Source organism: Nerophis lumbriciformis, linkage group LG19, assembly GCF_033978685.3.
Source record: "Nerophis lumbriciformis linkage group LG19, RoL_Nlum_v2.1, whole genome shotgun sequence".
NCBI lineage: Eukaryota > Metazoa > Chordata > Actinopteri > Syngnathiformes > Syngnathidae > Nerophis > Nerophis lumbriciformis.
In genome coordinates this window covers 6,836,625-6,856,131 of record NC_084566.2, presented here as the reverse complement: position 1 = coordinate 6,856,131, position 19,507 = coordinate 6,836,625, and the positions used below count along the sequence as shown (strand labels likewise).

The following is a 19,507-nucleotide window of genomic DNA, read 5'->3' as shown; positions in this document are numbered from 1 at the left end:
TTGAGCCTTTTGAATTGACATGACTTGACATGACTTGCTACTTTCCCCAAAACCCAAAGATGAAAAAGTTATTCGGGAGCGCTCCGTATTTTTCATTGTGTACTTGTCTATCAGCGTTGCGTGTGTCAGCTGGTGTGGTCTCAGTACAACAGCCAATCAAATTAGATCTACTTTGTTTTCATCACACAGCATTCATCCAATCAAATTGCAGGACAACCAACGAAGAAGACATGTCCAAACCACACGCCAGTGAACAAAAAATGATACCTAAAATAATTTTGTTTGGGTATAAAAATTACGAGGTGGTCAACACAAAACGGTTTGCAGTATGCAACACATGCGGTTCGAAAATTACTGATGGAGAGGCAACAACTTCCAACTTCGTCCGGCATTTGAAGTTGCACAAAGAACGGTAAGTTTTGAATGTAAGATAACGTTTATTGGCTAAGTAACGTGACTTTTATTTGCTGTGTAGTTAAATCAGTGAGGCTGTAAACTCACTGCTAACGTTATAACGTTATTGCAAACACGGGAATCTGTTGCAGTTCACTACCTTATTCATACTTTTTGTTCAGTGATTTTTTTTAAGCAGGGTTACGTTAGTCAATATATCACACGTAACGTTAGACGGCGGTCAGCAGCACCGCGTATTTTAGCCACCTAAAAAAAGACAAAAATAGTAAAATAAAGGTCAGTTAAAATGTATACTATATTATGAATATGTGTACCGTTTTAGCTAGCTTTCTGACATACTGTTGGTTGTTTACCTCAGGGGTCCCCAACCACCGGGCCGCGGCCCGGTACTGGTCCGTGGATCGATTGGTATCGGGCCGCACAAGAAATAATTTTTTTTTCTTCTTTTTTTAATTAAATCAACATAAAAAACACAAGATACACTTACAAGTAGTGCACCAACCCAAAACAACTCTCTCCCCCCTTTTGTTCTGGGCATTGAACATGAAGACTCTTCCTTCACTGTTCCGAGTGGCCATGAGAGTCTTGGCAGTGCCTGCCTCCAGTGCTCCAGTGGAGCGAGTTTTCAGCCATGGTGGCATCATACTACGCCCCCATCGTGCACAAATGACTGACAGACTCTTGGCTAATTTGGTCTTTTGCAGATGCAATGCAGCATAGGGCCCTGACATATAAAAAGTACAACTTTTTTGTTATGTTCACGTATATGTCATGTTTTTTCAATGTTAACACTTTTGTACAAATAAGTACATTTGCACTTTATTTTTCAATGTGTTTGTTCTGTAAAGGAATGAGTTAATGTTTAAAATGACTGGTTAATAGTGCTATTATAAAGTGCAATGTCAGCACAATTTTCTTTCCTGCAATTTAAAATGCACTTGTTTTAATAAATAAATACAGCGTTTGAAAAGCATACACAATCTGTGTTAATATATTAGTCTGTGGTTAAAAGGACTTGAAAGGACTCGAAACTCAAAATGCAGGACTTAGGACTTGACTTGAGACTTTCCAGTCTTGACTTTGGACTTGACTCGGGGCTTGCCTGTCTTGACTCGGGACTTGACTCGGACTTGAGGGCAAAGACTTGAGACTTACTTGTTACTTGCAAAACAATGACTTGGTCCCACCTCTGCTCTTTACTAGCTTCGTCGAAGCATGTTGTTTTTGTCGCTGTTTCAGCATATTTGAAACTTACATTCAGCTAAAATGTTCTTTTCTTTGTGGTCGATAAAAGAAACGTACTGAAAATATCTCCATTTTAAGAAACTCGGCTTCGGGGTTCGCCATGACGTCTTGATAGTAGACACAGACACGCCCCCTCCCACACACATACAATCACACACACGTACACACAGACAGCGCGCGGGGCGCCTCTTTTTTGTCGCCTCTTCAGCAGCGCTGCAACACTCAGATCTTCTCAGTTTCTAGCCGATACTACATAAAAAAATAACGCAAAATAACGCAGTAACACATCATGTAGTAACGGTAACGGAGTTACTGAATATAAAAAATAACGCGTTAGATTACTAGTTACCGCCGATAGTAACGGCGTTACAGTAACGCGTTACAAAGTAACGCGTTAGTCCCAACACTGGTGACGTGACAGGTGAAAACTAATGGGTTGCTATGGTGACAAACAAGAGTGCACAATGAGTCCAAACGTGGAACAGGTGAAACTAATGGGTAACCATGGAAACAAGACAAGGGAGTGAAAAGCCAGAAACTAAAGCGTCCAATAAGTAAACAAAACAAAACATGACTAATACAAAACATGGTCACACAGACATGACATCCATCTGGATTCATGAACTTAATTCTAAACATTTCTTCACAAAAAAATAAATCTTTAACATCAATATTTATGGAACATGTCCACAAAAAAATCTAGCTGTCAACACTGAATATTGCATTGTTGCATTTCTTTTTGACAGACATTTTAGTGAGGGTCAAACCATCACGGCATGGGGGAAACTCTGGGTTTATGGTAATGAATTGAATAGCCTACTTGATTTGATGTTCAGTTTATGAACTTACATTCATACTTTGTTGAAGTATTATGCAATAAATATATTTATAAAGGATTTTTGAATTGTTGCTATTTTTAGAATATTTAAAAAAAATCTCACGTACCCCTTGGCATACCTTCAAGTACCCCCAGGGGTACGCGTACCCCCATTTGAGAACCACTGTTGCAATTTATTCGGGCCCAGGCTATCTCTACATAATATCATCATTAATTTAGACATGTCACAAATGTATGAGATGTGTAATGCAATATCATGCCTGCAATGTAATTAAAGAATCTAAATCAATGAAATAGCTAAACCACTACGCTAACTTCAGAACAGTATGAAGAAAGTTACAATAACTTGTAGTTACAATTTTAACACAGATCCTCTGTTTCTTTCTTATTATTTATTCCAACTCAGTGTGCTCAACTATGCGTGTTGTACTGATAAGGTTTATACAGCTGTTTACTTACGTGATTGGCGATCCCAATGATTTAAGTCCGGATATCAATTTAATATCAATTAGAAGAGAGACGTTTGCCAAACACGATAACGTAAAAATAAAGTACAACATAATTATAATAAAGACTGATTTTGGGGGTAAATCAGCAATACTTACAGCCTCCACCCGCTTCTCACACACATACACACACACTTACACACACAACGGTGCCTTTTCTCGACAATCAGCAGGGAGTTGATTGTAATGTAAAACTGGTCATTTGTACATAAATAAAAGATGTAAGATTTACAGTATAATCAGGAAATGACCAGAGACACTTGATTTCACTAAAGCATTAATTAAAGCACAATGTAGCTAACAGACGGAACAAACACACTTAGCTTTTAACAGTTAATAACCCCCATAAGGCCGTGACGACACTACAATATAAAGTATAAACGATAAAACAATAAATATTAAGACTATGTGAAAGTTTGACTCCTACCTTGTTTAGTTCCCTGACAAGCTCCTTGACATTTCATAATTAATCAGAAACATCAAACACGGATCAAATGAGAGTGTTTTGCATATTACCCATCATGCTTTGTACTGGATTTAAATACGTTTTGAATTGTGCATGAAGTGTTGGTGTTTACTTGCACCATGGGCAGGACAGGATTGGTACATACACTATAAGTAGATGCTGTGCTCTGCCTTTTGCAATATCAGACATTTGGTCATCACATGCACTTGCCCCATTTTACACACGTACATATTACATTTCATTTTCTACAGCTAATAAGAAGAGGTGTGAGTATTATTCACTGAAGGCATCAACACTATGAATGAACACATGTGGAGTTATGTACTAAACAAAAAAAGGTAAGATAACTGAAAACATGTTTTATATTCTAGTTTCTTCAAAATAGCCACCCGTTGCTCTGATTACTGCTTTGCACACTCTTGGCATTCTCTTGATGAGCTTCAAGAGGTAGTCACCTGAAATGGTTTTCACTTCACAAGAGTTGATTAGTGGAATTTCTTGCTTTATCAATGGGGTTGGGACCATCAGGTGTGTCCAAACTTCTGGCCTGTACTGTGTATATATATCATTTATGTAACAATAAACCAGAACACAGGAAATAACAACCAAAACAAGTCTTAGGGCCATGTGCGTAAAGTTACTTTTATTAGTTTTCTTTTTCTACATTTGATGAGTTTTTGGAGATTTCATTTGGTTATGATTCCCCCATTGTCAAGGTTCTGGTGAGCGTTGCTTGCGATGTGACCCCAAGATGCTGAAGACATCAGGCAGTGTGCAGGTGAAAATATACTTAATGACAAAGCAAACGCGATAGTGCAGCTGGGAAGTGCACCGGAAGCATAGGGAAAGCAATGCAGGAACCAAGTTGAACAGAACACAAGCACACTAACCAGACTACCAAAAATGATGATCCAGCGCTGAGAGAGGGAACCAGGTGAAAGTAAATGGAACTAATTAACAATGATGAAAAAAGGTGTCCTGGCAGGACAAGGAACAGAAAGCAAAGATGCTTCAAAACACAGAGACCAAACAGGAAATACTGACAAAACAAGACAGGAAGTGATTCTAAACAAATGAACATAACAAACTCAGTCCAAACTGTGGTGTGGGATCATGACAACCATAAGTAATACACAAACAGTCATCATGTTGATAATAATTATAATGTTCCTAATATTCCTATTGCATTGTTGAAATATAATATATAAATATAGCATTTTATTTGTGGCTTTTACTTTATTTATGTTTTGAATCCTTGCCAGGAGCGCTCTGATGTTTTTAAAACATTCTGCAAAAATGTGAGTCTCTCACAGGTTTTTGAACTGACCTTGTGGGTCACCAGTTGAATAGCCTAAATGATGAAAAAGAAATAACCTAAAATAGAACCTTAAAGCTGGGGTACCTAAGATATAATCTTTATCTAAAAAAAATAACCATATTAGCATCATACAATATATTGTAACAGTAATCATTTCGGGAAAAATGGTTCATCTTCGTGGTGTCTGCGCCTTATAATTAAGTATTTTAGTAAATAAAACCCCGGAAGACAAACTCATTTATCTTTTTGGCGGTCAACCCCTCCAGATCCAATCACAGGATTTAGAGAAAGGAGGGGTGAGCAGAGCCCACGAAGGAGCCTCCTCATTGGCTGACACGATATATAGCAAACTTGTTTTTAGTAAGACATGGCTGCTGAACAACCACCTGCACTGTAAAAACTGAAATCTAAGTAAGATTAAAAAATCTCAAATAAGGGTGATATTTGCTTATTTTCTGTCTGATAAGATAATTCTTCTCACTAAGCAGTTAGAGTGTTTTACTTGTTTTAAGGGTTTTGGTCCTAAATGATCTCAGTAAGATATTACAGCTTGTTGCTGAGATTTTATGACCTATATTGAGTAAAACATGCTTGAAACTAGAATATCAACTGATGCAAAGCTGTGTCATTAACACTCACAAGTAGGGATGTCCGATAATGGCTTTTTGCCGATATCCGATATTCCGATATTGTCCAACTCTTTAATTACCGATACCGATATCAACCGATACCGATATCAACCGATATATACAGCCGTGGAATTAACACATTGTTATGCCTAATTTGGACAACCATGTATGGTGAAGATAAGGTACTTTTTAAAAAAATTAATAAAATAAGATAAATAAATTAAAAACATTTTCTTGAACAAAAAAGAAAGTAAAACAATATAAAAACAGTTACATAGAAACTAGTAATTAATGAAAATGAGTAAAATTAACTGTTAAAGGTTAGTACTATTAGTGGACCAGCAGCACGCACAATCATGTGTGCTTACGGACTGTATCCCTTGCAGACTGTATTGATATATATTGATATATAATGTAGGAACCAGAATATTAATAACAGAAAGAAAGAACCCTTTTGTGTGAATAAGTGTGAATGAGTGTAAATGATGGAGGGAGGTTTTTTGGGTTGGTGCACTAATTGTAAGTGTATCTTGTGTTTTGTATGTTGATTTAATAAAAAAAATACTAATAATAAAATTTAAAAAACGATACTGATAATAAAAAAACGATACCAATAATTTCCGATATTACATTTTAACGCATTGGCCGATATTATCAGACATCCCTACTCAGAAATATAAAACAACTTTTTTAAAGTAATAATTTCTTACGGCGTGACGAAGTTGGGAGAGTGGCCGTGCCAGCAATCCGAGGGTTCCTGGTTCAGTCCCCACCTTCTACCATCCTAGTCACGTCCGTTGTGTCCTTGAGCAAGACACTTCACCCTTGCTCCTGATGGGCCTGCTTAGCGCCGTGCATGGCAGCTCCCGCCATCAGTGTGTGAATGTGTGTGTGTGAATGGGTGAATGTGGAAATAGTGTCAAAGCGCTTTGAGTTCCTTAAAAAAAAGGTAGAAAAGCGCTATACAAGTATAGCCCATTTACCATTTACCATTTTACTTCAAGCATGTAAAAAAAAATCATGATGCCGAGCGCATACCATTATGTCAAGATAATGGCACTAGCATTTACTTAATTTAAGAATATTTTTCAACATATTGAGCAAAAAGGCCTCTTTTTTTTCTACCAAGAAAAGTGCACTTGTTATTAGTGAGAATATACTTATTTTAAGGTATTTTTGGGTTAATTGAGGTTAGCTAATTTTATTTTACTTGTTTTGGTAAGTCTTGACAAGCCGAATTTTCTTGTTCTATTGGCAGATAATTTTGCTTAGTTCAAATAAAATATCCCTAATTTTATTTTATTTTTTTCTTGTTTTTGAACATTGACTTTCTGGAGTGTGAAAAGATTGCAATACCAGCATATACTGCTAAAAAACAAAAACAAAAGTGGAAATCAGAGGAATAAAACAACGATGCTGTGCGTCTAAAAAACCAAAGATGAGCCAAAACTAAAAAAAAGATTGTTCTGGCCTATTCAAGATGGAGGGCATTGTGGGCCAGTTTTGGACTAACTTTGGTGTCTGTTTTCCTTCTCGACAGGTAATCGAATGTTCCATTTTTCTTTATTTTGTCTGTACTCTTTTGCGTGTCGACGTGTGTTACTGATAGTCTGCAACAAAATACGAACCAAGGGATTCTTTGATGCAACTTCAGACTATCAACATCCTATGTGTGTGCACGTACTGCTCTGGTGCGCCATTTCTGGCACTTCTAGAGAGGAGGAGACTGGGAGGGACTATCAGCCAGGTGTGCAGAGTCGGGGGCGGGATTTACAGTTTGAATTCTGCCTGGTGACACAAGATTCAAGTACATCAGCTTTAAGGAACATTACTAGTAGAACTAAAGAAGTTGAACAAATGACTGCATCTGAAGTAATGTTGTCCCGATACCAACATTTTGGTACCAGTAGCGGTACCAAAATTATTTCAATACTTTTCGGTACTTTTCTAAATAAAGGGGACCACAACAAATTGCATTATTGGCTTTATTTAAACAAAAAATCTTAGGGTACATTAAACATATGTTTCTTATTGCAAGTTTGTCCTTAAATAAAATAGTGAACATACTAGACAACTTGTCTTTTAGTAGTAAGTAAACAAACAAAGGCTCCTAATTTAGCTGCTGACGTATGCAGTAACATATTGTGTCATTTTCCATTCTATTATTTTCTCAACATTAGGAGGGACAAACCATAAAAATGTATTATTAATCTACTTGTTAATTTACTGTTAATATCTGCTTACTTTCTCTTTTAACATGTTCTATCTACACTTCTGTTAAAATGCAATAATCACTTATTCTTCTGTTGTTTGATACTTTACATTAGTTTTGGATGATACCACAAATTTGGGTATCAATCCGATACCAAGTCGTTACAGGATCATACATTGGTCATATTCAAAGTTCTTATATGTCCAGGGACATATTTCCTGAGTTTATAAACATAATATACATTTAAAAAAAACGAAAGACGATGTTGTGATGCCAAAAAAATATCTACGTAATTATAGTAGTATCGACTAGATACACTACTGTACTTGGTATCATTACAGTGGATGTCAGGTGGCGGACCGATATTTTTCAGAGGCGGTATAGTACCAAATATGATTCATTAGTATCGCGGTACTATACTAATACCGGTATACTGTAGAACCCTAATCTGAAGTAACCTGAGCTACATAAATCACATTGTGAAAAACTTAAGAGGACTTAAAGGTGTGCCTTGAGGAACGCCTCAGTTATGCAAATGACACATTATGACCATACTTGCCAACCTTGAGACCTCCAAATTTGGGAGATGGGGGGTGGGTGGGTATATCGTAGCGTCCCGGAAGAGTTATGGCTGCAAGGGATTCTGGGTATTTGTTCTGTTGTGTTTATGTTGTGTTACGGTGCGGATGTTCTCCCGAAATGTGTTTGTCATTCTTGTTTGGTGTGGGTTGACAGTGTGGCACATATTTGTAACAGTGTTAAAGTTGTTTGTACGGCCACCCTCAGTGTGACCTGTATGGCTGTTGATCAAGTATGTCTTGCAGTCACATGTGACTGGGCCGGCACGCTGTTTGTATGGATTGTAGAGGTTGTAGAGGACGCTAAAGGCAGTGCCATCACGGCACGGCCTCAATATTGTTGTCTGGGTGAAAATCGGGAGATATTCGGGAGAATGGTTGCCCCGGGAGATTTACGGGAGGGGCACTGAAATTCGTGAGTCTCCCGGAAAAGTCGGGAGGGTTGGCAAGTACGGTTATGACTTCAGTGTTCTGCATGCGGGCAAGGTCCAAATATAAACGCAAAGATCTGCCCATGTGTTTACACTGGTCCAAGTTCTTCTAAACAACAGGAACACTCTTCTTCTTTTTTTTGAGGAATTTGCTGCAAAATTGTTTTTTCTCCCAAGTTTAAACTGAACCCGGGGTCTGGTATAGTGTCATTCCCGGGCTGGATTTGGCCTAGGGGCTGGGGGGTGCTTATGGTATTTATTTATTTTTATGTCATAAAGAAATACAATCATGTGTGCTTACGGACTGTATCTCTGCAGACTGTATTGATCTATATTGATATATAATGTATATACTGTGTCTTTTAAGTTGATTTAATAAAAAAAACAATTTAAAACATTTTTTTAATTTCATTTATTTATTTTTTTTCTTGTGCGGCCCGGTACCAATCGTTGGGGACCACTGCTGTAATGTATTGACAGACAATGTCACTGCCAAATGTCAACATAGGACAACCTCCATAGGAACAATGTACTTGCAGGCCCAGACATGCACTCTGTATGGCGAACAGGGTACAGTGTGTGTGTGTGTGTGTGTGTGTGTGTGTGTGTGTGTGCTTTGATACTCTAAATAATGACCCTTTTCCTTCTCCCTGTGTAATGACTTCCACATGTTATGTGAGAGCTTTCCACTGCCTGAGCAGAAAAGCCCAAATTTAGAAGAAACATAAAATATGTCAAACACTTTTTTTTTTTCTAAGGGAGGGAATATATGCCTTTCACAAACACTCCTTCGTTTCTTACTTTCCTCCCAGATTTTCATCTCTGCCCCTCACATCCTCTTCCCATCCCCCTCCCCCTTCTCTGTTTTAACTCCGTGTCATTCCCAGTCTTTCCCAGACAGACTCGACAGGTCACCAGTCGGGTCTGCTGACATCTGCCCCATCAGTCATTCCCGCCCAAGGCCCCGCCCTCCGGTCTCCCATACAAGGTATCGGAGGAATGCGGCTCTTGGAAGTCCATCCGCTTCATAAGGAGAACAGAGGGGTCCATGTGATGACGATAGTTAGTGTTCTGGAGATCCGCAGCGAAGACCTCCTCTCATACACGACATGGCGTCTCCCGCTCAGGTATGACCACACAAACTGTTCTTTGGGGTCAACAGGTGGCTTTACCTTGATCACAGGCACCACACGACAGTCCTGCAGGAAGTCAACATTTGTTGTGTGATTTATGCAGATTAGTTGGTGAATAGTGGACATACAGTGGCTTAGCAGTTAGGAGTGTGAGGGTTTGAATCTCTCAGTTAAAGTTTGTACATGTTTCTCTCTGTTGCACCCTGCCTCTCACCCTTAAAGTCAGCTGGGGTAGGCTCCAGTGTGCCCATCACCCTAACACGGACAAGCGGTATAGAAGATGGATGGATTGATTTGTGAATGAATACACTCATCACACACTACTACAAACATTTTAGTGCACTTTTAAAGTCAATTAATCGGTTGATTAAGGGTCAGTGTGATGCAAAATGTGCAAACTGCAATTAAAAATAAATCAACTAGGGATGCCAAAAATAATGAGTTAACTCGTGTGATTAATGCCAAAAAAAATGATTGAATTAATCATATGCAGATTAATTACAAAATGCGTTTTGACCGCTTCTTTTTGTGTCCAAATCTTGGAGTCTTTTTTTTTTTTTTTTTTAAAGTTGATTTAAATCATGCAAGAGAGTAATAACCTGTGATCATAAATGATTCATCCAGTTTCAAAAGTGTGATTCGTCCTATTCAAAAAATAAATGCCATCATTTGACAGCACTAAAATAAACATTAATGATCACCCGCAGGAGCTTATTTTGTTACAGTAATTATTGAGCAGACAAACGTAGCAAAATGCACATGCATGTGTACAGTACTGGTCATTATTACACTGATACTTGAGAATGTCAGTCAGAAAATATGAAATGACATCACAGTATTTTGCATGTCTCATTTGGACTGTCAGAGAGGTAAACACAATGTTGCCAAATATATTTGACCCCATTTAGCAGGCGTTATGAGACATGTATGAATTAAAAAAAGTGAAACAACTGCATCAGATGCTTGATGTAATACTTCATGCATATTTGACAGTTAGAATAAAGTATTAACAAGTGAACGTTGATTTTGTGAGTTGTTTACTATTTGCACAATCGAATACCATCCAATTTAAAAAACAGTTATATACAGTATATATATATATGTATATCACATTAGGAGCCAGGTGTAATATATGTTTAGTATTGAAATATTTTTCACTGCTTGCATGACCTTTCTGCAGCTTCTTGAAGTCCCCACGTGGGTGTGCAGGTGAGAGTGTGTGTGGCTGGTGACCAAAGTCGGTTGTGTCAGCTTAGCTTTGGCCCTGAGCAGTACAACATTATCTGAACTTATGTTCAGCACACACGTCATCTTTGCATTCATTCACTGCACCGTGTACAAGTGACAAGTCGTCATGTGTGTTCTCTCAGAACGCTGCCTGGTCCTCACAACACACACAGATGGATGACAGGAGAGGCCGCAGAGGTGAGACACACACACACACATGCACACACACGCGCACACACTCACACACACACCCCTACGCACACACCCACACACACAATAGGTCACATTAAGGTCACCGCTCCATGTAAGAAAATGAGGGGAAGACGTTCACAGCATAATTTCATGGTCTTAAAGAAATAGGGGAGAACAGGAAATGCTATATTTATTTATTTTACAGTCAAACATCTTGGGGGGGTAGGAGGGGGGGTTAACGGGACTTTCACATGACCCGCCAGGCAACTCACACACACTACGCCCCCTCACATGAGTCCTCCTTAGGGACCTAAAGAGCATATTCCCTCGGTCACATGGGAGGAAGAGCGATGTCACATGTCCCGACAATGCGTTTATATTTAGTGGGACATTTGGCAGGATAGAAAAAGTAGCATTTTAGAAGTTGTAAGGTTGGGCATGATAAATTGTGGAGTTATTGATGTCATCGATCATTCTCTCTTCAAATCTGTCTTGTTGGTTTGTATGATTTCACTATTTGCTGACACAGCCGAGCGAATAGGGCATTCCCCTTTGTGTCGTTCTTTCTCAGCAACACTAAATATTACTTGGAAGTAGCAAAACGTTGACTATTTCATCTGAAAACTTGTAATATTATGACTTTATTCTTGTACTATAAAAGCCTTTTGTTTTCTACACAAAATACTTCATTCTCATAAAGTTACTGGTTTTATTGTTGTAATATTTACTTCTTTTTTTAATGACATACTAAATTAGCAGTTTTTTTCTTTAAAAAAAATCACTTAATTTTTTTAAATTGTACTTATCAATATTATTGTTATTAAACAGTATTACCTATTTGTTTTATGAAAACATGTGATTATGAAAAACGATTTAATTATTTTGACAAGATTACAACTTCCCATTAAGATATAATTTTCTGTTAAATAAATGAGACTCTTTCATAATAGTACAGCATTTTGTGGTAAAAGTACTACCTTTTTTTTTTTCTTTTTTCTAAATAATCTTTAATTTATTAATTATCACAGTATTACAAATTTACTCTGGTTAAATTACAACTTCTTCCCCAAAAGTATCTGACTTTTTCCAGATTATAATAGTTATCGTGATATTTTCAATATCATTTTACAATTTTCCATCCATCCATCCATTTTCTTTTATGACTCATAAATCAATGATACATAGTATTAATTTTTCTTTCTTTTCTGTGTGGCACAATTCCACAAATACATCGCTTTTTTTTTCTTCCACTTACTTCATAAAAGTGTGCGTTGTTGATACAAATATTTTGTCATAGTGAAGATCAATCGATGATATTATTTTTGCTGTACAAAAATAAAGGTGGGATATTTATTGGTATCGTTCAGATACAGATTAGCCTGTATCGCAGTATACAGGAGTGTTGAACTGTTTTTTGTTGGGGGCCACATCGAGGGCAAAACAAATATGAATTTGCCTATTCATTTGACTTTTCCATATATGTTTTATGTACACTGTAAATTATTTTTTTTAGATTTTACAGTAAAAACTGCCAACTCAGTCATTCGAATTTTACTGTAAAAAATTCAGTGTAATCCAGTAAATGGAAAAACAGTACCACTATTGTTTTTTACCGGAAAAATGGCAGCTTGGTCACAGAATATTACTGTAAATTGTACTGTGTTTATTTGTTACAACATATTACTACTGTAAATAGAAAAACTGTACTACTGTTTATTTGAACTATTGCAACCGAACTGCCAATTGCTATCGTTTTTCCATTTACAGTAATACACGGTAAAAACAACAAAGAGAGATTTTACATTAACAACTAGCAGCTCGGCTGGTAGAACTTTACCATAATTTAATATAATTAAATAATAAATAATTAACATTTTCAATTGACAGTAAAATAATTTTCATTTCACAGTGTACAATCGGATTGATAACTTGCTTTGCAATCATAAGTCAAGCAGATATTTAAGTATTTAGTTTTATTTTGACATAAAAGAAAATATGACAATATAATATTTGTTGCAATATTAGATACTATTATATATAATATACCTTTTAAACTTTAAAAGGTATGCAATTACATGCAGTACATATATTTTTGTTTGTCAAAATGGAAAAAACAAACACATTTAGTAAAAAAACATCAAGTTATTTCATGACAAATATTATTTTCAGGAGTGTCTCATTTCATGTCTCACTTTTAGCGACCACCCAATACCAGTTTTTATCTTAAACCTTCTTGTCATTATTTTTATGCTTTCGCCTTCATTGTTTTCCTCAGTTTCCAAAAATGGAAACTTTGACTTTTAAAGTAACTCCATCAGATTAAAGTGTCTCTCTTTTTCTCATACAGTATTTTTTCATACTTTTTTACTGCGTGTGTGCGTGTGTGTGTGTGTGTGTGTGCGTGTGCGTGCGTGTGTCTGTCGGATGGACACTTTGTAGAACAAGCAGATAAAGTCAAATGGAGTGGGTTTCCTGTGTGTGATTTACTGAACTGGGAGGGGGATATGACCATATAAGGAAATGTTTAGCTTCACAGAAGAGATAGCTCTCTGGCTGTTATCATAGCCTGTCTAAACACACACGCACACACACACACACGCACACACACACACACACACACACACACATGCACACACAACCACAGACAAACACACAAAAGTCGGCGTGGCGCAGTGGAAGAGTGGCCGTGCGTGACCCGAGGGTCCCTGGTTCAATCCCCACCTAGTACCAACATTGTCATGTCCGTTGTGTCCTGAGCAAGACACTTCACCCTTGCTCCTGATGGGTGCTGGTTAGCGCCTTGCATGGCAGCTCCCTCCATCAGTGTGTGAATGTGTGTGTGAATGGGTAAATGTGGAAGTAGTGTCAAAGCGCTTTGAGTACCTTGAAGGTAGAAAAGCGCTATACAAGTAAAACACATTTATCATTTATTGTGTCCACATATCATGACATAGTTTGTGGCAACCTTAAGCTGCAATGCTGGTGATGTTTTAAGAATACTGTGTTGTTGTCGTATACTGTGTACTGTAAAGTTACAGTACCATGTCTGAAGGACGATTGCAACTATTCTCTCTTCCCTCTGCATCAGATCTTTTCTTATGGCCCACATATTTCTATGATCCTTGTTAAATAAGAAGATCTGAACAGTTAAACCTACTGATATTTAATGTTAGAGTACAATATCTTAGAAATCATGTACAAAGCACATACAAATTCTATTACCGTATTTTTCCGACTATAAGTCGCAGTTTTTTTCATAATTTGGCCGGGGGTGCGACTTATACTCAGGAACGACTTATGTGTGAAATTATTAACACATTACCGTAAAATATCAAATAATATGATTTAGCTCATTCACGTAAGAGACTAGTCGTATAAGATTTCATGGGATTTAGCGATTAGGAGTGACAGATTGTTTGGTAAACGTATAGCATGTTCTATATGTTATAGTTATTTGAATGACTCTTACCATAATATGTTACGTTAACATACCAGGCACGTTCCCAGTTGGTTATTTATGCGTCATATAACGTACACTTATTCAGCCTGTTGTTCACTATTCTTTATTTATTTTAAATTGCCTTTCAAATGTCTATTCTTGGTGTTGGGTTTTATCAAATACATTTCCCCAAAAAATGCGACTTATACTCACAGTGCGACTTATATATGTTTTTTTTCCTTCTTTATTAGGCATTTTCGGCCGGTGCGACTTATACTCCAGGGCAACTTATAGTCCGAAAAATACGGTAAACAACATTCTAAACATATTTGTAAAAAGAGAAAGTAAGCATAACCTAGTAACGTGGTTAAAGTACCACCTCAGAAAACACTTGGCTCTCCAAGTAACACCATAATGACACAATAGACCTAAGTATTCATTAAAAACAAAGCAGAGGTTTTATTTAACAAGTACATTTAATCTTTTTTGGCCACTGTAACATTACACATACCGTATTTTTCGGACTATAAGTCGCGTTTTTTTTTATAGTTTGGTTAGCTCCAGTGCAACTTATATATGTTTTTTTCCCTTTTTATTATGCATTTTCGGCAGGTGCGACTTATACTCCGGTGCGACTTATACTCCGAAAAATACGGTAGTTTGAACAGTAACACTGTGTTTAAATATTGAATCAAGTGATTCTTTGGCGTACACACGTACCACAGTTGCGAGTCCGAGAGGGAACTAAGATTTTTAATAAATCTAGTTTTGGAAGAGTGACAATGGAACATATCTAAACATATTTGTAAAAAGAGAAAGTAAGTATAACCTAGTAACGTGGTTAAAGTATCACCTCAGAAAACACTTGGCTCTCCAAGTAACACCATAATGACCCAATAGCGCGGTAGGCCTAAGTATTCATTAAAAACAAAGCAGAGGTTTTATTTAACAAGTACATTTAATATTTTTTGGCCACTGTAACATTACACATAGTTTGAACAGTAACACTGTGTTTAAATATTGAATCAAGTGATTCTTTGGCGTACACACGTACCACAGTTGAGAGACCGAGAGGGAACTAAAATTTTTAATGAATCTATTTTTGGAAGAGTGACAATGGAAAAAAAGCGTTTCAATCAAAAATGTGCACCTGGGGATAGGTTGATTGGCAACACTAAAATTGACCCTAGTGTGTGAATGTGAGTGTGAATGTTGTCTGTCTATCTGTGTTGGCCCTGCGATGAGGTGGCGACTTGTCCAGGGTGTACCCCGCCTTCCGCCCGAATGCAGCTGAGATAGGCTCCAGCACCCCCCGCAACCCCGAAAGGGACAAGCGGTAGAAAATGGATGGATGGATGTTGGTTCATGCAACAAACTTGACAGTGGAACAAAGGCAATTAAAAAATGTTTGTATGTTATGAAATAGAAATATGGCTTTAAAAGTCTTCTGAGTGGAAAAGCGCATGTATTTGTGTGAGTAAGTCTATACTTTTTAATTCACCATTTATTTTCATGTTGTAGCCATTGGTTTTGTTTGGTATTGAGTGGCTGAAATACGAATAAGAATGGAAAATAAATCCAACTTTAATTGTGTGATGTGTGTTTATATTCAAGTAAGGTCCAGTAGAATTTGGATAATGACAGTTTTTTATTTTGTTTATTTAGCCTGCATGTCAAATTAAAGTTGAAAGTCTATAAGTGAATCGAGTGCTGATTTCCTTATTGGCTGATTCATTTCAAAACCATTGGAAGGGCAAAACAACAAATTTGATTTGATTGAGACTTTTATTAGTAGATTGCACAGTACAGTACATATTCCGTACAATTGACCACTAAATGGTAACACCCCAGTAAGTTTTTCAACTTGTTTAAGTCGGGGTCCACGTTAATCAATTCATAGACCTGACATAGTCCAAGTACTACGAAAACAACAAAGGTGTTCAGTACTAAATTGGTGTTTGAATGTGAAGTAGCAGTGAAATGTTTGGTGGGACTTGCAAGAAGCAATAGTTGCATGACGAGGCTGGGAGAGGGCACATGTGTTTGTTGCTTAAATGTGGGTCGCACTTCCTGGGAACATGGCCTACTGTGACACTGTGTGTGTGTGTGTGTGTGTGTGTGTGTGCATGTGTGTGCGTGCGTGTGTGCGCGCGAGTGTGAGAGCATGTCTTTCTTCTTAATATGGACTTGTTGAGCCAGAGCACAGGGAGACCAAGCCCTCCTCCTCCCCCCGCTGCCCTCCAAGTGTGCCTAGAAAAGGGAATGTATGTACAGCAGGGGAAGGGAGGGGAGGAGGTCTGACCATCTATCTGTGGGAGTAATCACAGTCTGGACCAGGGAATGTTTATGCTGCGCGCTGGTCCCATTTCCCTATTTTCCATCATCCCCAAAATAAAAAGTCCAGCTGCGACCTTATAAGGGACGGTGGAGCGTTTGCAGTCCAGCAAATGTCAGAGTTTTTCCAATGAAAAAAAACCCAACATCGTTAACTCTGTTTGTCCTATTAGTTGTTTCATTAAACTGTATTTTATCTTTTATCAGGGGTTGCGATGGAGATGAGGAGACCGAAGATGGACATCAATCTGGAGCAGCATTGAGGTGCAACAATAAGATATACCGTATTTTCCGGACTCTAAAGCACGTATAAGCCACACTCACAAATTTTTTGAAGAAAAAAATATTTTTCCATATGCCGTATTTTTCGGACTATAAGTCGCAGTTTTTTTCATAGTTTGGCCGGGGGGTGCGACTTATACTCAGGAGCGACTTATGTGTGAAATGATTAACACATTACCGTAAAATATCAAATAATATTATTTAGCTCATTCACGTAAGAGACTAGACGTATAAGATTTCATGGGATTTAGCGATCAGGAGTGACAGATTGTTTGGTAAACGTATAGCATGTTCTATATGTTATAGTTATTTGAATGACTCTTACCATAATATGTTACGTTAACATACCAGGCACGTTCTCAGTTGGTTATTTATGCCTCATATAACGCACACTTATTCAGCCTGTTGTTCACTATTCTTTATTTATTTTAAATTGCCTTTCAAATGTATATTCATGGTGTTGGGTTTTATCAAATACATTTCCCCAAAAAATGCGACTTATACTCCAGTGCGACTTATATATGTTTTTTTTCCTTCTTTATTATGCATTTTCGGCCGGTGCGACTTATACTCCGGAGCGACTTATACTCCGAAAAATACGGTATTAGCCACTGATATATATTTTGTGAAATTAGTTATTTACATATTTACATATTAAATATTTTGTAAATGTTAATTGTTAATTGTTTCCAAACGGTGCCTGTAACACGGCAGTAAAATGGCTGATCAAACAAAACAGAAGTCATCGTCATGGACCCACTAGCTGCGGAAGCTAACTCTCCAATCAGCTAAACAGACTCCATAACTCCACGCTGATGTTTTGGAGAATTTACAAAACTGCAACAATACAAAGTTAATACAACTAACACACACACTTGAAAGAGTGTTAGCATATTAGCTAATGCTAACAATGCTAGCTTGATTACAGACATCACACGTGGGACAGTTTAGTAAGTATGAATTGTTTTAGTTTTATTGTAAAACTTACAAACGTTGCTTAGGGTGATGAGTGAAGAATCCTTTCGAGCAGAAACGCTATGGACGGTTTTTCTTGCGGCTCAAGGCAGGAAACAGGAAGTACATTTTTGACCTGCGGCACCTGCAGGGGCCAAAATCGTCCAAAAGATGGCGCCATAGCATAAAAAAATAACACCAACTTTGCCGGTTTTTGATTGATTGATTGGAACTTTTATTAGTAGATTGCACAGTACAGTACATATTCCGTACAATTGACCACTAAATGGTAACACACGAATACGTTTTTCAACTTGTTTAAGTCCACGTTAATCAATTCACGGTGTTCTATGAAAACTATTTGTTGAATATAACACGTTATGGCTGTTAGCAAAGAAAATCACATAAATTAGTCTCACCATTCTTTAATCCACAGAGTTGAAATCGTAGAAAAAAAGTAGCCGTTGACAGTCCGTAAAACACAGTGTTTATTTTTATACTACTTTTTATTATTTTATTTTATTTTAATATTGAATTAGTCATTTTGTATTCCAACAATATATTTCATAACATGGTTGAACAAATAAGATGTAGTTTTGCAACATAGTGAGTTTTCTTCTATTTAGTTCACCTTTTGTAGAAACGAGACACGCTGCACCACAGGTGTCAAACTGAAGGCCCAGGGCCCACATGTGGCCCACCACATCCCTTAATGGCCCTTGAAAGCCTGGGCAAAGATACGCATCAATAAAATATTGAATCTTTCTTACAAAATAAATGTATTCGTATTTTCCATTTTGAGGGAAAAAAATACATGTACTGCATGCAATTGAAAATATTTTATACTATAATATCTAAAATGCAACAAATATTATCCTATCTTACATTCAAACATTTTTGTTACAATTTAAATATCTGCTTGACTTATGATTTCACAGCAAGTTATTCATCAAATTGGACACTACAGAAATGGCAGCTCAGTCTGGAGAATTTTATCATAGAAAAACTGTGGTCCCCGTTCTTCCATGTACAGTAATACACCGTAAAAATAACATCTGTAGATTTTACATTTGAAAAAAAATGGCACCTTTGTTACTATAATTCTACTGTTAAAAAAACACATGAGACTGTTTTTCCATTTACAGTACAGTATTTTTCGGAGTATAAGTCGCTCCGGAGTATAAGTCGCACCGGCCAAAAATGCATAATAAAGAAGGAAAAAAACATATATAAGTAGCACTGTAGTATAAGTCGCATTTTTTGGGATAATTTATTTGATAAAACCCAACACCAAGAATAGGCATTTGAA

General features: G+C 37.2%; 1 long non-coding RNA gene across 1 annotated transcript in view; it reads left to right on the top strand.

The window, feature by feature from the left end:
- The first annotated feature begins 9,604 nt into the window (after nt 1-9,604).
- Nucleotides 9,605-19,507, top strand: part of LOC133618864 (uncharacterized) — a 14,407-nt gene continuing 4,504 nt past the window's right edge. The window contains exons 1-3 of the long non-coding RNA XR_009817355.2: nt 9,605-9,764; nt 11,141-11,195; nt 17,170-17,226. This is a non-coding gene — a long non-coding RNA (uncharacterized lncRNA). The remainder of the gene's footprint in view (nt 9,765-11,140; nt 11,196-17,169; nt 17,227-19,507) is intronic.